This window comes from Nomascus leucogenys, chromosome 11 (assembly GCF_006542625.1).
Source record: "Nomascus leucogenys isolate Asia chromosome 11, Asia_NLE_v1, whole genome shotgun sequence".
Classification (NCBI taxonomy): domain Eukaryota; kingdom Metazoa; phylum Chordata; class Mammalia; order Primates; family Hylobatidae; genus Nomascus; species Nomascus leucogenys.
Genome location: NC_044391.1, coordinates 62031676 through 62055579, shown reverse-complemented (window position 1 = coordinate 62055579; position 23904 = coordinate 62031676).

Here is a 23904-nt window from a genome sequence, read left to right as displayed (position 1 = left end):
CCATATATTTTAAAATGTAAACAGTCATAATTTCTCATGTATGGGATGTGTCATAATACATCATCAGAGTCATTTGCCACTGTGAAATCCTAAGCTGCTACTATGAAATCAGTGCCTCTCTGCCCTATGGGTCTTCTGCAAACAACAGCAATGTCCAAAGCAAAGACTGGTAGTGAACACCCAAACATTTACTCTTCCTGGTGTTGACACATCCATTTACACATCGAGATAGCCACTTGTGCCTCCAAGAATAGCGAGTGGACCAGAAATGTTATTTAAACAGAGCTTGCCTTCTTTTAATGAAATGGGATTATGAAACAGCCATTGTACACAAACTTCCGCACAGACCTTAGAATGTGTGCCCAGTTGATCAGGCAAACCAGGTCAGGGATTAGCTGGGGAATGTTTTTTAAAAAATAAAGTCTCTAAGGAGGTTGAGAGAGTGATGAGATAGTTCTCCCTTGGCTACTAAAGTCTGCAGTGGGCTCCCAACAAAAACAACAACAACAAAAAAAAAAAAAAAAGAAAAAAAAGAAGGAAGAAAATGATCTGTAAAGGAAAAATAGGACTTTCTGAGCCATCAGCCTTCTTCTTTAGTGTCTATCTTAGAACCTAAAAGTCAGATTTTATGTTGCTGTTTTTTTTCAAATATGTGCACTTTTAATATACCAGCATACTTAAATACAAAATAGTAACACAGAATTTTAGGCAGAATAGTCTCCTTAGCGTGACAACTCTTGATCTGCCCATACTGAAGGGCAGCCTTACCTCCTGTCACATTCCCAATTCATCAAGCAATCAGGAGTTCAATTTTTGTTTCTTATTGACCGCTTGGCTATTTTATTTTATTTTTTTTCTCTTTCTTAAATCATACTTTAAGTTCTGGGACACATGTGCAGAAAGTACAGGTTTGTTACATATGTATACATGTGCCATGGTGGTTTGCTGCACCCATCAACCCGTCATCTACATTAAGTTTTTCTCCTAATGCTCTCCCTACCCTTGCCCACCACCCCCTGACAGGCCCCAATGTGTGATGTTCCCCTCCTTGTGCCCGTATGTTCTCATTGTTCAACTCCCACTTATGAGTGAGAACATGCAGTGTTTGGTTTTCTGTTCTTGTGTTAGTTTGCTGAGAATGATGGTTTCCAGCTTCATCCATGTCCCTGCAAAGGACATGAACTAATTCTTTTTATGGCTGCGTAGTATTCCATGGTATATATGTGCCACATTTTCTTTGTCCAGTCTAACGTTGATGGCCATTTGGTTGGTTCCAACTCTTTGCTATTGTGAACAATGCTGCAATAAACATACGTGTGCATGTATCTTTATAGTAGAATGATTTATAATCCTTAGGGTATGTACCCAGTAATGGGATTGCTGGTCAAATGGTATTTCTGGCTCTAGATCCTTGAGGAATCGCCACACTGTCTTCCAAAATGGTTGAACTAATTTACCCTCTCATCAACAGTGTAAAAGCGTTCCTATTTCTCTACATCCACACTCTCATCAACAGTGTAAAAGCGTTCCTATTTCTCTACATCCACACTCTCATCAACAGTGTAAAAGCGTTCCTATTTCTCTACATCCTCTCCAGGATTGGTTATTTCCTGACTTTTTAATGATTGCCATTCTAACTGGAATGAGATGGTATCTCATTGTGGTTTTGATTTGGATTTCTGTAATGACCAGTGATGATGAGCTTTTTTTCATATGTTTGTTAGCCACATAAATGTCTTCATTTGAGAAGTGTCTGTTCATATTCTTTGCCCACTTTATGATGGGGTTGTTTTTTTTTCATGTAAATTTGTTTAAGTTCTTTGTAGATTCTGGATATTAGCCCTTTGTCAGATGGATACATTGCAAAAATTTTCTCCCATTCTGTAGGTTGCCTGTTCACTCTGACGATAGTTTCTTTTGCTGTACAGAAGCTCTTTAGTTTAGTTAGATCCCATTTGTCTATTTTGGCTTTTTTTTGCCATTGTTTTTGGTGTTTTAGTCATGAAGTCCTTGCCTATGCCTATGTCCTGAATGGTATTGCCTAGGTTTTCTTCTAGAGTTTTTAAGGTTTTAGGTCTTATGTTTAAGTCTTTAATCTATCTTGAGTAAATTTTTGTACAAGATATAAGCAAGGGGTCCAGTTTCAGTTTTCTGCATATGGCTAGCCAGTTTTCCCAACACCATTTATTAAATAGGGAATCCTTTCCCTAATGCTTGTTTTTGTCAGGTTTGTCAAAGATCAGATGGCTTTAGATGTGTGGCATTATTTCTGAGGCCTCTGTTCTGTTTCATTGGTCTATATATCTGTTTTGGTACCAATACCATGATGTTTTGGATACTGTAGCCTTGTAATATAGTTTGAAGTCAGGTTGCGTGATGCCTCCAGCTTTGTTCCTTTTGCTTAGAATTGTCTGGCCTATGTGGGCTCTTTTTTTGGTTCCATTTGAAATTTAAAGTAGTTTTGTTTTCTAATTCTGTGAAGAAAGTCAATAATTAGCTTGATGGAAATAGCATTGAATCAAAATTACTTTGGGCAGTATGGCCATTTTCACGATATTGATTCTTCCTATCCATCAGCATGGAATGTTTTTCTATTTGTTTGTGTCCTCTCTTATTTCCTTGAGCAGTGGTTTGTAGTTCTCCTTGAGGAGGTCCTTCACATCCCTTGTAAGTTGTATTTTTAGGTATTTTATTCTTTTTGTAGCAATTGTGAATGGGAGTTTGCTCATGATTTGGCTCTCTGTTTGTCTGTTATTGGTGTATACAAATGGTAGTAAATTTTCTGCACATTGATTTTGTATCCTGAGACTTTGCTGAAGTTGCTTATCAGCTTAAGGAGTTTTGGGGCTGAGACGGTGGGGTTTTCTAAATATACAATCATGTCATCTGCAGAGACAATTTGACTTCCTCTCTTCCTATTTGAAGACCTTTATTTCTTTCTCTTGCCTGATTGCCCTGGCCAGAACTTCCAATACTATGTTGAATAGGAGTGGTGAGAGAGGGCATCCTTGTCTTGTGCTGGTTTTCAAAGGGAATGCTTCCAGTTTTTGCCTGTTCAGTATGATATTGGCTGTGGGTCTGTCATAAATAGCTCTTATTATTTTGAGATATGTTCCATCAGTACCTAGTTTATTGAGTGTTTTTAGCATTGAGGCATGTTGAATCTTACTGAAAGCCTTTTCTGCATCTATTGAAATAATCACGTGATTTTTGTCATTGATTGTGTTTATGTGATGGATTACATTTATTGATTTGTGTATGTTGAACCAGCCTTGCATCCCAGGGATGAAGCCAACCTGATCATGTTGGAAAATCTTCTTAATATGCTGCTGGATTCAGTTTGCCAGTATTTTATTGAGGAATTTCGCATTGATGTTCATCAGGGTTATTGGCCTGAAATTTTGTTGTTGTTGTGTCTCTGCCAGGTTTTGGTATCAGGATGATGCTGGCCTCATAAAATGAGTTAGGGAGGATTCCCTCTTTTTCTATTGTTCAGAATAGTTTCAGAAGAAATGGGACCAGCTCCACTTTGTACCTCTGGTAGAATTCAGCTGTGAATCTGTCTGGTCCTGGGCTTTTTTTGGCCAGTAGACTATTAATTACTGCCTCAATTTCAGAACTTGTTTTTGTTCTATTCAGGGATTTGACTTCTTCCTGGTTTAGTCTTGGGAGGGTGTATGTATCCAGGAATTTATGCATTTCTTCTAGATTTTCTAGTTTATTTGCATAGAAGTGTTTACAGTATTCTCTGATGGTAGTTTGTATTTCTGTGGGATCAGTGGTGATATTCCCTTTATCATTTTTTATTGTGTCTGTTTGATTCTTCTCTCTTTTCTTCTTCATTAGTCTGGCTAGCAGTCTGTCTATTTTGTTAATCTTTTCAAAAAAACAGCTCCTGGATTCATTGATTTTTTTGAAGGGTTTTTCCTGCCCCTATCTCCTTCAGTTCAGTTGTCATCTTAGTTATTTCTTGCCTTCTGCTAGCTTTTGAATTTGTTTGCTTTTGCTTCGCTAGTTTTAATTGTGATGTTAGGGTGTTGATTTTAGATCTTTGCCACTTTCTCCTGTGGGCATTTAGTGCTATAAATTTCCCTCTAAACACTGCTTTAGCTGTGTCCCAGAGATTCTGGTACATTGTGTCTTTGTTCTCATTGGTTTCAAAGAACTTATCTATTTTCGCCTTCATTTCATTATTTACCCAGTAGTCATTCTCAGGAGCAGGTTGTTCAGTTTCCATGTAGTTGTATGGTTTTGAGTGAGTTTCTGAATCCTGAATTCTAGTTTGATTGCACTGTGGTCTGAGAGACTGTTTTGATTTCCGTTCTTTTGCATTTGCTGAGGATTGTTTTATTTCCAATTATGTGGTTGATTTTAGAATAAGTGCAATGTGGTGCTGAGAAGAATGTATATTCTGTTGATTTGGGGTGAAGAGTTCTGTAGATGTCTGTTAGGTCTGCTTGGTCCAGAGCTGAGTTCAACTCCTGAATATCCTTGTAAAGTTTCTGTCTCATTGATCTGTCTAATATTGACAGTGGGGTGTTAAAATCTCCCCCTATTATTGTGTGCCAGTCTAAGTCTCTTTGTAGGTCTCTAAGAACTTGCTTTATGAAACTTGGTGCTCTTGTACTGGGTGCATGTATATTTCAGATAGTTAGCTCTTCTTGTTGCATTGATCCCTTTACCATTATGTAATGCCCTTCTTTGTCTTTTTAAATCTTTGTTGGTTTAAAGTCTGTTTTATCAGAGACTAGTATTGCAACCCCTGTTATTTTTTGCTTTCCATTTGCTTGGTAAATATTCCTCCATCCCTTTATTTTGAGCCTATGTGTGTCGTTGCTCATGAGATGAGTCTCCTGAATACAGCACAGCAATGGGTCTTGACTCTTCATTGAATTTGCCAGTCTTTGCCTCTTAATTGGGGCATTTAGCACATTTACATTTAAGGTTAATATTGTTATATATGAATTTGGTTCTGTCATTATGATGCTAGCTGGTTATTTTGCCCATTAGTTGATGCAGTTTCTTCATACTGTCAATGGTCTTTACATTTCAGTATGTTTTTGCAGTGGATGGTAGTGGTTTTTCCTTTCCATATTTAGTGCCTCCTTCAGGAGCTCTTGTAAGGCAGGCCTGCTGGTGACAAAATCCCTCAGGGCAATCAGGCAAGGAAAGCATCTTGAACTGTGTTTTCCAGCTTTGTTCCATTCACCTGTCACTTTCAGGTACACCAACGAAACATGTTTGGTCTTTTCACATAGTCCCATATTTCTTGGAGGCTTTGTTCGTTCCTTTTCATTCTTTTTTCTGTGATCTTGTCTTCATGCTTTATTTCATTAAGTTGATCTTCAACCTCTGATATCCTTTCTTCCACTTGATCGATTTGCCTATTGATACTTCTGTATGCTTCACAAAGTTCTCGTGCTGTGTTTTTCAGCTCCATCAGGTCATTTATGTTCTTCTCTAAACTGGTTATTCTAGTTAGCATTTCCTCTAACCTTTTATCAAGGTTCTTAGCTTCCTTGCATTGGGTTAGAACATGCTCCTTTAGCTTGGAGGAGTTCGTTATTACCTACCTTCTGAAGCCCACTTCTGTGAATTCGTCAAACTCATTCTCCATCCAGTTTTGTTCCCTTGCTGGTGAGGAGTTGTGATCCTTTGGAGTGGAAGAGTCTTTCTGGTTTTTGAAATTTTCAGCCTATTTGCACTGGTTTTTCCTCATCTTTGTGGATTTATCTACCTTTGGTCTTTGCTGTTGGTGAACTTCGGATGGAGTTTTTGCGTGGTCCTCCTTTTTGTTGATGGTGATGCTATTGCTTTCTGTTTGTTAGTTTTCCTTCTAACAGGCCCCTCTTCTGCAGGTCTGCTGGAGTTTGCTGTGGGTCCACTCCAGACCCCGTTTACCTGGGTATCACCAGCAGAGGCTGCAGAACAGCAGAGATTGCTGCCTGCTCCTTCCTCTGGAAGCTTTGTCCCAGAGGGGAATCTGCCAGATGCCAGCTGGAGCTCTCCTGTGTGAGGTGTCTGTCAAACCCTGCTGGGAGGTGTCTCCCAGTCAGGAGGCACAGAGGTCAGCGACCCACCTGAGGAGGCAGTCTGTCCCTTAGCAGAGCTGGAGCACTGTGCTGGGAGATCCGCTGCTGTCTTTAGAGCCGGCAGGCATGAACGTTTAAGTCTGCTGAAGCTGCACCTACATCCACCCCTTCTGCCTGGTGCTCTGTCCCAGGGAGATGGGAGTTTTATCTATAAGCCCCTGACTGGGGCTGCTGCCTTTCTTTCAGAGATGCCCTGCCCAGAGAGGAGGAATCTAGAGAGGCAGTCTCGCTACAGTGGCTTTGCTGATCTGTGGTGGTCTCCACCCAGTTCGAACTTCCTGGCAGCTTTGTTTACACTGTGAAGGGAAAACTGCCTAGTCAAGCCTCAGTAATGCGAACGCCCTGCCCCACACCAAGCTCAGGTGTCCCAGGTTGACTTCAGACTGCTGTGCTGGCAGTGAGAATTTCAACCAGTGGATCTTAGCTTGCTGGGCTCCATGGGGGTAGAATCTGCTGAGGAAGACCATTTGGCTCCCTGGCTTCAGCTCTCTTTCCAGGGGAGTAAATGGTTCTGTCTTGCTGGCATTCCAGGCACCACTGAGGTAGGAAAAAAAAACTCCCACAGCTAGCTCAGTGTCTGCCCAAACGGCTGCCCAATTTTGTGCTTGAAACCCAGGGCCCTGGTAGTGTAGGCACCTGAGGGAATCTCCTGGTCTGTGGGTTGCAAAGGCTCTGGGAAAAGCATAGTATCTAGGCTGCATAGCACCGTCCCTCATGGCAGGGTCCCTCAGGGCTTCCCTTGGCTAGAGGAGGGAGTTTTCCAACCCCTTGTGCTTCCCAGGTGAGGCGAAGCCCCACCCTGTTTCTGCTCGCCCTCCATGGGTTGCACCCACTGTCTAACCAGTCCCAATGAGAAGAACTGGGTACCTCTGTTGGAAATGCAGAAATCACCCACCTTCTGCATGGGCCTTGCAGGAAGCTGCAGACCAGAGCTGTTCCTATTCGGCCATCTTGCCCAGGAATTCCCTATATTGCTGTTTTCTACCTTACAGTTCTATAGACTGATGGAGAAAAGAAGTCTTCAAGTTTTAAAAATCTTCTTATATGCCTTGCAGGTGGCCTTCTATTAATCATTATTGTCTCTTTGTAGGCTATCCTCAATACTACTGTAATTATCTCCAACTCTAGTTCTTTGTTTCAACCCATGTCTTTTTCCCTCTATTGAAAACATTAGTACTTCCTTGAAATAGTAATGTGTTTGATTTCTACATTTTCAGTTTTAAGGAAATTCACATTTCATACAGACTGGAGCCAGGTCAATTAATATTCTTATCTGAGGACACAGAGACTTATTTAGGTTAATAAATAAATAAATAAATACAAGCTTTCCTAAAAAAACCAAAATAGAAACTAATTATTCAATAATAGTGGCTCCTACTTATTGCTGGAAACTACTACCCATCTTTAAATACCACGACCATCATTTTTTATAAAATGAAGATGCTGCTTCTCATTTAAGTTCATAAATTGTGCCAACATATTTTAGCTTTTTAGGTTTTAAAAACTGCCTGCCTACTTCATGTAAACAAAATCAAAGCTGAGATGACTAGACATAATATTTTGACAATTTTATTTTGTCTTTTTGATTGCTTAAGAAAGTTCTTCTCAAATAATTTTGAGTTTAAGGGAATCTTATAAATCTCTCTAGTTCAGCATTCTTATTTCATAAATGACTTATGTCGAGAATGATTGATTTGTTTAAAGTGTAAAAGAGCATTGGTTCTCAAATTTTACCAACCCAAACATTTGAAAAACACTGTATACCCAAACCCTGCATGTAACTGGTTTCCCACTGCCCTTTGAGAGTCACTTAACAAGAATCCTAGCACGTTGTTATTTTTATGTCACCCTGCCTTTATTTTTAGTGTCCCAAAAATCCTTCTGGAGTTACAAATACGGCAGGATATTTAACTGGGACCTTTTCTGTTTTAGCTGAAGGCTGAAAGGCTGAGATAAGGGCCATTATTTGCGTATCCTTAGTAGGGGCTGCATCGCTGTGCAGGGCTTGCTAAAATGGCATCCCAAAACAAATACTGAGACCCTCCATTCAATCTGCACTAAGAAGATATTTAGAAATTAGAAAGTTCAAAGGATGGGAGTGTTTGGAATACAGTTTCCTTAGAAACAGTTGTAGTGATGTAGCATTTTCCACTGTTCCCTTATCTCTATCTTGAATAAAAGAACTTTCAAGGGAACTACTGAACAAGGTTTAACTTTGAATGAGGTAGGGAATTTTGATGATTAAGAGACTGGTTTTGTAATTAAAAGTTACTGAAGCTATGGGACTGCTTTGACTTTTCATCAGAAGCCCAGAAATAACTGGCCCCTCTAGCAGGGTTTTAGGGACAGTGGAAGGAAAAATAATGCCTTATATTGCACCCTATTGAGTCCTGCTCTTTCAGTGTAATCGTTACACAAAGTAATCTTTCGTAAAGTCAATAAACCTGTTCATTTAATGGACTGCTAAGATTAACTAATGCGTGTACATTAACCCATCTCAATGATTAACCTTCTGCACAAAAGAAATTAAAAAGTCTCCTTGAATTTGGTGAAAAACATTATCCTGGATAGGGAGATGACAACCTTTTATGGTATCTTGTGTCTATGTTTTTCTTCCATGACTTCTGAATATAACATAAGACTCAGCTTGGAGGATATATCCAATCATGGCCTTATAAAAAGCCTCCTCTCATTTAGTCTTATTATCTTATGAGTCATGCATATAACAAAAGGTAAAAGGGATTTGAATTTTGAGTACAGCCAGGGAACAGGAGGAAAAGAATCATCTTAGTGTCCATGCAAACATATTGAGTGCCAAAGGTCTGTGTTGACTTATAGCTACAGCTTTTACATCTAAGAGTGTCATTAGCATAATTGGCTTTTGGATCAGATGGAGGCCATTAGCCTTAAATTCTTTGCCGAGGACTAAAATGTCTAACTAATATCACTTTTATTCTACATTACCTTTCACTTGCTCACATAAATTATCTTCCTCTCTCCTAGACATAAGAAAAGAAAATCATCTTTATCCATATGGAACCTCTGTATGTGAGTTCTATTTATAGCTGCTAATCTACCAAAGAGAAATTGATTTCCTCTAACAAACATTACTTTTCCTACACACCAAAGAGCAGCAGAGTCTCTTCAATCGTTGCAACAAGAGCTGTTCACCAACCTTATTTCAGTTGGAGGTTAGACTTTCGTTCCAGCAGTAACTCTAGATTAGTGTCAGCACAGCTGGGGATCACTGATTAGTCCAGCTAGTCTGGTCTACAGAGTCAATCATCCACCCACCTGGACCAGGTGAGATATCACCACAGTGAGCATAAGGTGAGAAAGAGATTGGGATAAGAAGGCCAGCCATCTGTTTATAGACATCATACCTGCACTGGTGCATAAGCTGAGTTCACAATGCTCAGAATGAAAGCTGCCTCTTTCCTCAGTGGGAAATTCCCCTCTGCAGTGCCTGTGAGCTAACATATCCACCCAGAACTCACGCCCATTTTATTTTCAGCAACAGCCTTGTAGTTAGGGGCAGCAGGATTTTATATCGTTGGCCCTATAAATTAACTAAAACTACGTGAAAAATGAAAAGGCTTCATTTGATGGCAAGCAGGGTTTTAGTACCCAAGTTCAGATGCTTGCGTACTCTGCCATCTGCTGGTTCATGTATAGAATGTTTAAAATTCTTGTGCACGCTCATTACTGTTTTTTGTTTTGCATTTTCATTGTTCTGTTGAATTTATGAAACTGATTTTTAAAGTTGCAATTTAAAAGAACATACTCAATTTGTTGCTGGAAGTGAATCTCTTTTAAAGAATTTTTATATTTTAGAATACATTTAGATTTAGAGAAAAGTTGTAAATATAGTACAGAGAGTTTCCATATATTCAGATTCCCCCCTTGTTACCATCTTGCATTAGTGTGGTACATTTGTCACACTAGCTAACCAATATGCATAACATTATTATTAAAGTAGAACTGGGTCTCTAAGAACTGTAAATACTGCTGACTCTGGTTTATCCAGACAAATATAGGGTACTGACCACAGATAATAAGAGTAGCTAACATTCCTGCCTGGCACTGTGGTTAGTGCTTTACATACATTAGCTGACGTGATTCTTGCAACCTGCAGAATAGTATGACTACCTTCTTCTCCCAGTTTGTTAGGAAAATAAATCTCATAGTGATTGCTGGTCCTAACATTAAGAGCTGTGTGACTTTGGGCAAGTTTTATTCAAAGAACTTCTCATAAATTTATTGCAAGGCTTTAATCAATGAATGTATACTGGGAAACACTTAGCAGAATCTATGATACATATGAAATATGACACGTATAAATATGATGTATGAATATATGAAATATATATTTTCATATTTCATAAGTATATTCATATTTCATATAAATATATGAACTATGATATGTATAAAATAATCCTCAGGTCTATCTGAATCTATCTGAGGCCAGGGTCTACTCCTTAAACTGCTACAATAAACTATAATATTCTAAAAAGAGTTCTTAAAACACCAGAGAACAGCTTATTTGTATAAATCATTTTCTTGTATGGTTTCTGCTTTCTTGTATTAGGTCCCTGTTTCTTTTTGGTTCCCATTATCTCCCCACCACCTTCCGTATGAAATTTTAATACCACAAATATGCTGTTTACATACTGCAGTTCTTTGGAGGGCCACAAACCATTGTAATATGTAAGCTTTCTTGCCCTCCAAAGACCAACATTTGCTGCTTGGGATTGCTGTCATCCCTATGGAGAATGTCCTAGGCTTCCTACACCATTTGCCCTTCGCATTAATAACTATGAAACTACTGCTAGTTAACCACATCTACCAAGATAGAAAAGCATATAAATCTGGAGTTTCCTCTGCCTGTAACCATTTACCCAACTCCGAAACTCACAAGTACTATCGTAGTCTTCTCTAGTCTCACATCCCTCAAAATCACCTTCATTTTTCACATCCAGCCTGTACATTTTCTCTAAATTATTTCCTTAGATTCAATGAGCCTCCATTTTTATTTAAAAAAATGAAATGCTTTATACTCATCACTGAATCCTTTGTAGTCAGGTATTAAAAATTATTTCCTACTCTTGTGGCCATATTTGGGTTTGAATCCTGTCTCCTTTACTTACTATATATATCTATAGCCTTATATGTAATAATCCCTCAGAAATGATAATTTTTTTAAAAAAATTCCACAGTATACTCTTATAAAATTTTAAAGGAGGTAAATAAAAATTACACCAACCGCCTAGCACAGACCCTAGCATGCAGTGTGTAAAGATGTGGAGCAGAGGGGATCTATTTCCTGCCTGCCTCCCCTGTCACTCCACTGAGCTCACTTCTTCTAAGCTTGTTATTCAGGCCACTGCAAAAATCCTGCCAACAACTTGGCCTTGAAATCATTTAATGGGAAAGAACTGAAAGATTGAATTTTTGGCAATGAAAACTATAAAATATTGGGACTTACATTCTAGTGGGTTAGCTCAAGTAAACTGATAAATAAATATACAAAAAGTGGTAGTAAGCATTATGAAGAAAAATGAGCCAGTTAGAGAGTTATGATGGGGAAGAATGCTAATTTTATAAGGTGGTAAGACAGAGGCTATCTGAAATACGGACTTTTTTTTTTTTTTTTTTGAGACGGAGTCTCGCTCTGTCGCCCAGGCTGGAGTGCAGTGGCGCAATCTCGGCTCATACAGACTTTTTATCAGAGACTTTAATTAAATGAGGAAATGAGCCACACAGTTCCCTGGGATAACTGTCATTAGGCATATCCACTCTCCCTTCCAGAGTTGCTTCTGGCATCAGTTTGATCCCATGCCAGTCAAGCCTCTCAGCTTATTCATGAGTTAAAATGTTCAGCATCTTAGTCTAAAGTACTGATCCCTACAGCATCCAGACTACATAGATGCATCAGGTCCCTAGTCCGATACTGACCCACGAATGAGCTCTTGGGCCTGAATCTACCTAATTATACTGTCAGCTAAAATTGTTCTGTCTATAATAATTCAATGGGAGACTTTGCAAATACTTGGCTGATTTCAGAGCATTTTTTTCCTACCACATTTCCCTAATGGTGAGTCCAGTGATTCAGTCAACAGGAAGGGAATTAATCTTTAACTATCTTCAGATATTTGAAGGGTGTATACTTCATGACCACACCAGGCAAAGTTTGAGCCAGGGAATGCTAGCTATGATAGATTTGGCAAAATATAAGAAAACTTTTCCTAATGGAATCATCTGAAAAAGAACCAGGCTGTCTTAGGAGATCTGCTCTCCACCATGGATTCAAGTATTTCAATGGTGTCTAGGGATACAAGAGGTAGAGATAATGTCGATGTTACATAGACTTTAGTTGGTATTTAAAGAATGGTCTCTAATGTCCCTGAGTGTCTATGGTACTATATTTGCTTCCAAAGTATTTTCTAATTCAGAACTTTCATTAATTCAGGCAATCCTGCTTTCTAGCTTAAACTAGGAAGTGTTCGCTAAACATAGAAACAAGCTCAGCATTTTAAGGGATTTCCATTTATAACGATCAAATCTATGTATTCCTTCAAATTGCACCTTTATGACATATCTATTTATATTTTGAAAGATTCATTACTTTAAATAATGCTTGGTGTGAAAGAAGAAGTTATATAGTCAACAATTTTAACTACACAATACACAGAGTGGTTATTAATAAAACATATTTCTGTTCTGTTTTTTAAAAACCCTGACATTTTCAAAATGAAAATACCAGCTTTACACACACTCATTAGGATGACCTACTTTTTGACATGTGACTACAATTTATTCTACCACTTATTGGTGAGGTAGTTAACCCAGTACAAAATGAAAAAAACCATATAATGTCCTTACTTAAAAGGTTATATGAACTTAACTTAAATGCCATGTCCCACATAGAAGAAGGCAAGACCCCTTTTATGACAAAGCAAAGGCAAAATGAACCCCATATTTCTATGGTTGCTGACCAAGCTTGCCTTCAAGGACTTTAGATCTTGATGCATTAAGAAAAATGATAAATGATAATGGGATGACATTAAGGCATAATTGCTGAACTAGTTGTTTGGCATCTGCTGTCATGAAGGTAAATTTAATGATAAATAGCACACATTTGGTAATTTGCTACTATAATAAGACATGTTTGCAAATCAGCCATAGTTTTTGCAGGTAAACCTGAAAACGTATTTTATCAATTAAAAATAAGATTTTATGTTCAGTCATTTTTTAGGTATTATAAAAATTCCTAAAATTGCTAACTTCTGACTGAATATACCTTTTCTTTAGTGAAGCACCTCATTTATTGGTTTCTACATCATTTATAGAGTAGTGTCAAAACTTCCGAGCATACAAGTTCCTTACTAGCTTCACCCTTTATCACTTCCCCCATCTCTGGGAGATGCCCTATATGTAAGTTACAGTTAAGGCTACTTGTAGTTTCTATCATGCTATACTGTTTCATTCTCTGTCCTGAATTCACTGTTTCTTCTTTTCAGAATACATTTTTCTTCTTTAAGTGTCTGGGGAACTGCATTTTCAGATTTGGTTATAATGACTTTCATGACACTCTCCACAACCAGGTTTGATCATTCTTACTCTTGCCAGCATACTGTCTTATGCAATCTTCCATTACTGTACTTATCAAACTGGATTATAACTTGCTTTCCTTCTATGTCTATTTCCTTCTTTAGGAACACTTTGGAAGAAGAAACCGAGCCTCTTTGATATTTCTATCCATAGTGCCTAACATTACTTTATTAAAATGTACATTTTTGAATGAATAAAATTGATCCAAATGGATAGTCAACACTTTGTTCATTTTCCATACCCATGATTGCTTAAATTTAACATAAACAGACTACTAAATGAAGCCCAGACAAGCTTAAGCAAAACATCAGGGAAATGCGCCTTTCAGGAACTGCCAAGACTGTAGTTCTCATTGATTGCAGAATTCAATTTCCTCCTAAATATTTTGATTATTAGGACTTTAATGTGACTTCTGGAAATTCAGAGTTACAACCAACAGCATCTATTTTGCTGTTCTCCCACCTGGACAGCAACTTAACCAACTCATCCCATGGTCACTCTAGAGGCCTTTAATTGAAAATTTGATGTCACAAAGGGGAAAGAAAACAAAGCACTTCCTAAGTAAATATGTTATTATAAAATAAAGATAGAAATGTTTTTCAAGCATGGCAAATATTTTTATAACTTTTGAACTGCCGATAAAGTTTTAAATTTTTTCTGGAAGTCTTGATACATGTGCTTTAAAAGTGTATCTATTTCTTACTGAAAGAGTCAATTATACTTACTAAACACACCAGTGCCTTTGCCTCCTGAGAAGATAGAAATAACTGTTAGTATAAGTATATATTTATTAAGGCAATTAAATCCATGACCCTTAAAAGCAGTCTTAAGTAGCTTCAAAGATTTAATACTCATTTAATACAATAAATGGGCCATCATAGTAATGATGCTTTAAAATTAGTAAGTCAAACAGGTCACTTTAGGATCAATACATATGGTCTGTGAAGTATATTTTATACATATTCCATTTAGGAATATTTTATTTGAAGATCCTGATCTGTATGTCTCAACTGAGTCAGAAATTTTCATAGCCAAAGAAAACAATATTTTTACCAGTTGACTTTAGGCTGATTCACCACATATGATTGGCACTTTGGCTTTAAAACCAAAAGAGGTTATTTATTTATGAATTTTATGTTCCTAAAGTAAATATTAGTGGAAGGAAAAAAGTAAGTAATTCATTGAATGGACATAGACAAAATCTTTTATTTTTATTGTTTATGTGAATTAAGGAAACAAGTTAAATATTTTTTTGCCATTCTTTCATTCCAAAAAATGTACTCTATTTGGTAGAGAAAGGAATTGCTTTTTGAGATATTCTATATGGGAGAGGCTTATATAAACATAGAAATGATGTTGCAAAATCATTTTTTGCCTGTGCAGTATTGAAATATAAAGATCTTTTATGAGATCAAAATAATGAAAACAGGTCTGGCAGCATGTGTTTTATTTCCATATTTCAGATATTCCCTAATGATAACCACAAGGTCCTCTGAGGGGAGTGTATTTGTTTTCAATGCAACTGTAATAGAATGAAGGGAAGCTTTTGCTTACTAACGTGCTGAATTTCTAATAATTCTTTCCATCCATTTGCAAATGTGAATTGTCACCCCTGATTTATGTTCATTAATCAAAATGGCAAATGCATGTGGGGTGCAGAATCAGGGTCCAGGCTGTTGTCTGAAAAATGTGATCAATCATCACTGATTGGCATTTTGAGTTAAACTATACAAGAATGTGGAAAAACAGATGCTTGCTAGGGAAAAGGGAAAGGAAGTTAGGGCCAGGAGGCTAGCATTTTAATTGGCAAGATTCAAGGTGGTTAAAACAGACTAGACCAAAAATTCTGAGTTTTGGAATAAGAGAAAATAATTATGCAAAACCCAGGGAAGAATGACTTTTCAAACTACCTTCATGTGAAAGATACCTTTAAAACAATGCTATAGATGCTTAAAAATGGTACCTGCAGTTGTGATTTAACAGGGCCATGAAAATAGGACTTGACCCATATTTTTTGTACCTAAAGGAAAGTAGCTAAGTATAATGAGAATCAGCTATCCATAAAACAATAAACTTGGAAGATATTTAATGTATCCTGTCTCTATTTTGTGCTTTGTGTTGGAGGAGTGGATTTGTTAAATTAGTTTTTTAAAAATCTCTAGATACAGTCATTCAAGAAAAAATAATAGCTATATTGTTTTAAGCTGATAAGAATATATTATATACATTGAGGTTTAGATAATATAAAACATAAAATGAAAAATAATATAAAGGCAAATTATATAAGTCAAGTAGAATTAGTCATATATGTGATGCTACAAAGACTATATTTTAGATTTATAAAATAAAATTTCATTGTGTAAAAATGAAGTTTTGACATTTTAATAATCAATTTTACTATATTGTATTATTTTAAACAAATTTTTCACTAAATCAGTTTAGGACAGAGCACTTCTCATTAAAATATTACTTCCCCACTACATATACTGAGTTTTTAACACTCTCACGATGGTATACACACAATAATTATTTTGAGATTTCTACATAACAAATTAATAAAAGAATGAATAAATTTTGCGTGTAATCGGCATCATTTCTTCCAATTGGCTACATCTCTATCCTGTTAGGATATAAAAATATCAAGAAATAGTTACTACAAAAGTAAGTACATTTATCATATGATTAATCAATTAGTTTAAAATGGTGAATTCTGACTGCAGTGAAGATAAGATGGAATAAAGATTCCAATTTTGTATCTTCACTGAAAGCAAGTGGAAATTTTGAGAAAGCCAAACGTTCTATAAACATGATTTTTTAAAGAAATAAGCCCTTTGTTACACAAGCCATCTATGTGTTTTATGACTTAGTTCCCCTTACTATTAAGTGATAGAATTCAATTTTCTCTAACAACTTTTTCCAGCTACAAAATTTATTAATCTTTATTTCTATAATTTGCTTAAATTATGGCCAGGTTACATGCATTAACAATCTAATTCTAAATACACACACACACACACACACACACACACACACACACACACACACAATAGTTACAGTCCAAAAATTATCCCAGGTAATTGCAGAGTTAATTGAGTAAAATCTATTGTTACATCTATTAGCTCATTTAATTTATAACATATGGTGATGGGAAAATAATTATCACTGCTTTAGAAATGTGTAACTGACTCACCCATAGCTTTTAAATGGGCAAACGTGAAATTAAAGTCAAACCCACCCAGGTTTATATGACTACTAACTCAGTCCACTTTACCATAGTGACCCATTAGAATTTATTCAAAAAACCAGAGAGAGACAGACAAAGCAAAAGAGAGAAGTAGGGGGAGATACATTTCATCTTATATGGCATTTAATTGACTTCATAGAAATATTTTAGCAATATCATGTGTGTGTATCAGAATGCTTATTATGGTTTAAAACCTGGTGTTGACTTCATTTCTTCCCCAAGGATAACCCACAGGTCTGTGCATAGCAAGTCTTTATTATTACATCCTTAATCTTTCCATCGTGTGCTTTATTTAAAGTTTGGCTTTTCATCTTTCTTTAGAATACCTCAAGAAACAACACAGTCTGATACAGTGGAAAACTTCAAAATATGGCATATAGAGTCTTGAACTCTGGGCAGGCTGTGTTATAAACATGGAGAAACTGACGCCAGGCCTGGCCATGTCTTTATGCCCTGTAATATTAAGGCTCTCAAATTGCTGAAAGAATTTGAAAATTGTTTTTTACAAAACGTCTGTTTTGAACAATTTATTTAGTTTAGATCAGAAGTGTTGTTTTCTCTCTCTCTCTTTTTTTTTTTTTTTTCCTTGTAATTGGGAATGCATCAGAAGCCATGAAATGCTGACTGTGGTAACAAGGTTCTGTTGGAATCAATTATGTTGGGCTGCAAGAAGCTATCTGCTTCCTGTATGGTACATAACATCCAGCTTAAATAGTATCAACAATTATAAGCTGCTCTCAAATTTCTATATAGCTTTCTCTAGGGAGAATTTGTTATTGTCATTCAGCTGTCAAATGCTTAGAGTATGATTAATGAATCATATTTAGGTGATTGACAGTGAAAGTCTACTTTATAGAATGTGTCAATCATTTTTATAGTTGCTTTCCATTTTCATGGACACTAGCAATACTGTTCTTAGCTGCAGAACCATTATAACCTCAATTCTGTTTGCTGTAGGCCCCTAGCTACACAGAGATCTGGAGAAGATTTTATTCCATTTCCTTTTATGTTGCTCTAGGCTAAACCTAAATATCCTTGTTTGCTCTCCAAGATTAAGGCAGGAGCTAGGTGAAGCAGAAAATACATTTCAAGTGAAAAATTTATGATTGGGGGTTACTATACAGAATTGTATTATCCAGTTGATAATTTATAAGGCAAGGCACAAAATGAAATCCCTTAGTTTCAATCATGCAATTTTCCATGTTTTTATCCTTCAATGATTTGTTCTTTGTATCCCTCTAATGTCCTTTCTCCAATTTAATTTGAACTTTTAGAGACACACCAACCTCTTCAAATGAAAGGTACTCTATTAGAATAATATTAACATTGCTAAAAAATGGAGATTTCATTAGTCTGACTCTAAAATTCTTTATGTTGGAAATGAATGATGTATTTAATTGGAAATTATGATGTGATTTCCTAATGTGCTGGTTCTCTTTATGTTTCTAAAATTATATTTACAATAAAGTTTAACAGACAACTGTCTTTGAGGGAAAAAGTCAAGTTTTTTGTATCTGGAAATAATTAAAAACCAAATAATGAGACCATGTTAAAAAGTCTAGCACTGGTAATTCTAATTTTTTTAACCTTTATCCTTTGGAGCCTGTCTGGTTTGGTCAAGAAAACACATGTGAACAGGAGGCAGACTATGCCATCTCTGTTCTCTTGCTTCTTTTGTTATTTCCAGTGAATCCAGACACAGGTAAAAACACAAGGGAAACTATCTTCCTGCCCATGTGAGGCAACACAATATGAAGGACTATACATTTTTGTGTGAGATCTGGCCTCATCTGGCAGCTGTTTGATTACTGGCAATTTGCTAAACTTCTCTCAAGTCTCCTCATCTGTAAAGCTGACACAACACTACTTGGACCTAGGGGTGTTTGGGGATTTAAACAAAATATGTTAATTACCTGGTATGTGACTTGTACAACATAGGAGCCAAGTTAAAAATAAAAAAATTCCTCTTTTGTATCTGTCACAGAACCTAGTATAGCAGAAACCTATGCATAGTATGCATGATGTTGCTTAATAAATATTTGTTGAATTTAATTTAATAATATCAGAGTAGTGCAGAGTAGAGGTCTCTGGCTTCCCCTGGGCCACCATGGAAGCAATGGCAGCCTTAGTAACAGCCTCCTTTGTTAGAATTCTTTTTCTTTGGTGAAAGGGATTAACAGAGCAAGTTTCTTACTCACACCTTCTTCTTCCTTTTTGTTTGTTTGTTTGTTTTATTTTGTGACTGATTTTGCTCTGTTGCCCAGACTGGGGTGCAGTGGTGAGATCTCAACTTACTGCAACCTCCATCTCCCGGGTTCAAGCAATTCTCCTACCTCAGCCTCTCAAATAGTGGAGATTACAGGCATCCACCACCATACCCAGTTAATTTTTTATTTTTTGTATTTTTAGTAGAGATGAGGTTTCACCATGTTGGCGAGGCTGGTCTCGAACTCCTGACCTCTGTGATCCACCTGCCTTGGCCTCCCAAAGTGCTGGGATTACAGGCATGATCCACTGCACCTGGCCCTTTCTTCTTCCTTTTATTGCAACTCCAATTTTTATCAATATTATAGAGAAAGGACATTTCTAACCTCTGATTCAATGGAAAACCCTGGTTCTCGCTTCTGTTTTTTTCTGTGCCATATTCTTACCTTTGTCTTTTTTTTTCTTCTTCTAGATTTAGGAATGGCATTCAGGTTAAAGTAACATGCCAGCTCCAGTTGATTGGTAATAGCTGTCTAGAGATGGGTTCTGATCAATTTCAGTAGGAATGATCAATTAGCAATGTCTGCCGTAGGCACAGGAGGGGTAATACACTATGTGTGCCAAGTATTTGCCATCTTATCCAAATCCACTACAGTATATTTTTGTTTCATTATACACTGAAAGTCTTAAGCAGTTTTCACATTATCCATATAAGATGATAGCCAAAGTCTGGATGGGTTTGTCTTGGAGAGTCCATAGACCAACACTACAGTTATTTTTAATTAGCAGTTTGTAGAGCCTGTGAACCAAAGAGTTTCATGAGCAAAGAATGCCTTGATGCACTGAGATGCTGGGCTGGTCGTCTAACTGTATAGATGGACAGATGGATGGACAACCTGATAGAATTCTGGAAATATGTACTACAAAATCTGTGAAAAAATTGGAAAGAATATTTAGCTTTATAGTATTATCTTAAGAACTATTCATCAACTATTAACTGATGTATTATTATAAAAGATAGCATCATTTATCAATTATAAAATAATTGAATACTTTCACAAGAAATATTTTACTGTTTTAGAACAAAAATATTTTTTCCCAACAAACATATTCTGGATATTTACACAGCCTTCACTGATTTAAAAAACAGATCAGTCTAAGATTATGAGTGGACTAAAAAGCTAAAATGTTAGAACAACCAACTACTACCCCCACTTCCATTCTTGCCAGAATTGGTCCTTGTGCCATTCTTCTTTAATAATTTCTTAGATTTCTTAAAATATCTTTTCCTAAGGTGAGTTCCTGACCTGGGTCAAAGAGTAGCCTGGGATCTAGCTTCCTGCTTCATATTTGCTTCCTACTGCTCAGAGGACCGCTGACTGTAATTGAAAATGTAAATTGCAGTCCAGCTCCCAATATCCAACTAGGTGCACAGGTAAAATGGGATTCTCAGTCTCAGTTAGTATCAATACCAAGAGGAAAAAAATGCAATTAACTTATTGATTTTAATATCGCATTTTAAGTCATGAACAAAGCAACACTGGGTGTAAGCAAATCATTTTATTATGAACCGAGAAGGAAAAGGCTTTGATTTGAATAACTTATTTTCAGCTATGCATTTTACATAGATATTAGAGCCATCATAATTTATTTTTATTGTTTAATTTCTTTTTTTCAATGTAAACTATTTCCCCTGTGTTTATTTTTATGGTACCCTGATATTTATGGCACATCATTCTGGTTTGCAATTGATAATGGTATCCTTTACAATACATTGATTTAAGTTAAAAATATGATGCAATGAATTAACTAAGTACAAGTGGTACATGGATCTGGCTAAGAAAAAAGTGTGAATGGCCTTTGTCTAGTCCACCCTTGGGTCAGTCAGCAGCTGCCCTTATGCTAAGAAACAACTGAGGACTGACTCATAGTTTTCGAAGAAAGCAGCACTCCTAATGTAGTTCTTTAATGCCTAGTGTTTTCCTTAAATGCTCAATTTTTTTGATGCAATATATTTTAATCTAACCTGCAGGATTTAAGACAGGATTTGAGATCAGTCCTTGCTATGTTTCTGGTGTCACATAGAATGGTTTCTTAAAGTAAAACCATATCCACAACATATTAATTTTTAATTATATTTGAATTAAATAAAACATTAAAGCTATGTTAAATTGTATAAACTGGTTACATGAGTTCAGGTGTATTTTTAAACTTAGAAATATAACTTGTATTGATGATCCAGTAGAAGTCTTGCATTTATAAACCATGCACGTAAAATATATGTTCTTTAATAGAAATGATCAACTTTGAAAAGAAGCCCAGGATTTCTTCACTTATATGTGTAGATCTCTAAATTTTTAAATTCCAAGCAAGTTTGTAGTTGACTTTTAAGGACTCATTTTATATTATATTGTGGATAAAAAGGTTGTTTTACAATTTATTCTAGATTCGGGGGGTACATGTGCAGGTTTGTTACATGGGTATGTTGCGCAATGCTGAGGTCTGGGCTTCAATTGAACCCGTCACCCAAATAGTGAAAATAGTACCCACTAGATAGTTTTTCATTCCTTTCTCTCCTCCTCCTTTCCCTCCTCACTTTTGGAGTCCCCAGTGTCTAGTGTTTCCATCTTTATGTTCATGAGTACCCGCTTGTAAGTGAGAACATGTGGTATTTGATTTTCTGTTTCACCGTTAATTCACTTAAGGTAATTGCTCCAGCTGCGTCCAGGTTGCTTCAAATGACATGATTTCATGCTGAAAAAGGTTTTCTACAATACAATTGTAGAAGGGACATTTGCTGCACCATCTATTTGTATTTACCAAGTTAAATATACACCTGCAAGATTTAAATTCAAATTTAGAATAATTTCCTTTACAACTGTAAATATAAATAAAAGATTAAAATTCAGCTGATGGTTTGTGTTTCAGAAAAATAAAACACTAATAAAAAAATAGAACTAAATAATTCCTTTTGTTAAGAAGGCTGTTTTCAAAACTCACACAGAGAGACAGAGTAATACTCTTCTTTCACTAGTATAGTTTCTCAGCTTCAGAGCAATATTATATTGCCCTCTAATGGATTTTTCGAACCACTACAAACCACTGTGTAGATAAAAAGAAATAAGAAAAAGAACGTATTTCAACGGTGATAACAAATTTCCAAGAGCTATAACTAAGTTCAATTCTAACTACTATTGGTATGATACTTTATTCATAATAATTTTAAAAAACAATGTCATCATTTTGTAAATTGTATACACTCAGGTTGAAGTTTACTTTCATAAAGCCAAAGTCACTTGATAGTCTTTGCAATTAGAAAACAATTAGCTCTGCCAATAAAATGTTTTCATTATCTTGTTATCATATAAAAAACAATGTATTCATTGTACCTACAGCCTTAAGTAATTATATGGCAGCTAAATGATAGAATTTCGATAGGTTTTTTTCTCTTTCCTTAAATTGGTAAATGTCTAAGTCTGCACATATTGTTAACTATACTTTTATATTTTCAAATATTGCTGAAATTGAAAGTACAAAAAGGTTAAGTCAAGGGTGTGTTTCTCATGGAGTCGGTTTTTGGCCACAGCTTGATTTTACCTTTGATCACAGAGGTAAAAGCATGTTGGTGGATAAATATGAACCTATTATCCATACAAGGGGAAAGGAGGAGGCTCCTTCTTGTATTTTAAGATGTGGGATTATATCTGATAAATATTTTATTGTATAGTTTATACTAGTAACTTGCTTTTAAATTTAATATAAGCACAAAAATTCATGTGATTGCTAATTCTTATTTTCTACCAACATTTTGCTTTTAACTTATTGATAGACTCTATTTTAATTTTCTTTTGAGACTGAATTTTGCTCTGTTGCCCAGGCTGGAGTGCAGTGGTACGATCTCGGCTCACTGTAACTCAGGTTCAAATTATTCTCCTGCCTCATCCTCCTGAGTAGCTGAGATTACAGGCAAGTGCCACCATGCTCAGCTAATTTTTGTATTTTTAATGGAGACAGGGTTTCACCATGTTGGTCAGGCTGTTCCTGAATTCCCGACCTCAAGTGATCCGCCCGCCTTAGCCACCCACAGTGCTGGGATTACAGGCATGCACCACCATGCCAGCTAATTTTTGTATTTTTAGTAGAGACGGGGTTTCACCATGTTGGCCAGGCTGGTCTTGAACTCCTGACCTCAAGCGATCCGCCCACCTCAGCCACCCAAAGTGCTGGGATTATAGGCATGAGCAACCGTGCCCAACTATTTTCATTTTCTTTAAGTGAATACAAGATACATTTTGATAAAAAGGCTTTATCAGTATATTCCTCCCCCCATCAAAAAAAAGATATCAGCATGACTAATTCATTTTGTATGTCTCATTGATACATGCATGTGTGTGTACACACACACACACACACACACACATTATTTTTGCTTTGAGACTTCACTAAAGGAATCAGTAATAATTTCGAGGAATCACTGAAGTTACTTTAAGCATGAGGTAATCTTCTATACCATGTATATTTTATTAAACAGTATATACTATGTGGTTTAGATTAGTGAGATATGTTATATATATATATATACACATATACAGTACTTTTTATCCCTACTTCAAAAATCAGGCTAAAAATGGTAACTTAATTGACTGACCTATTAATCTTTAAGATTTGTGTTCAATTTAATTCTAGAAATGCCGACATCTTATCTTGCTCTAGTGATCTACATTTACCTTCTAATAATTTTACATTGAATCC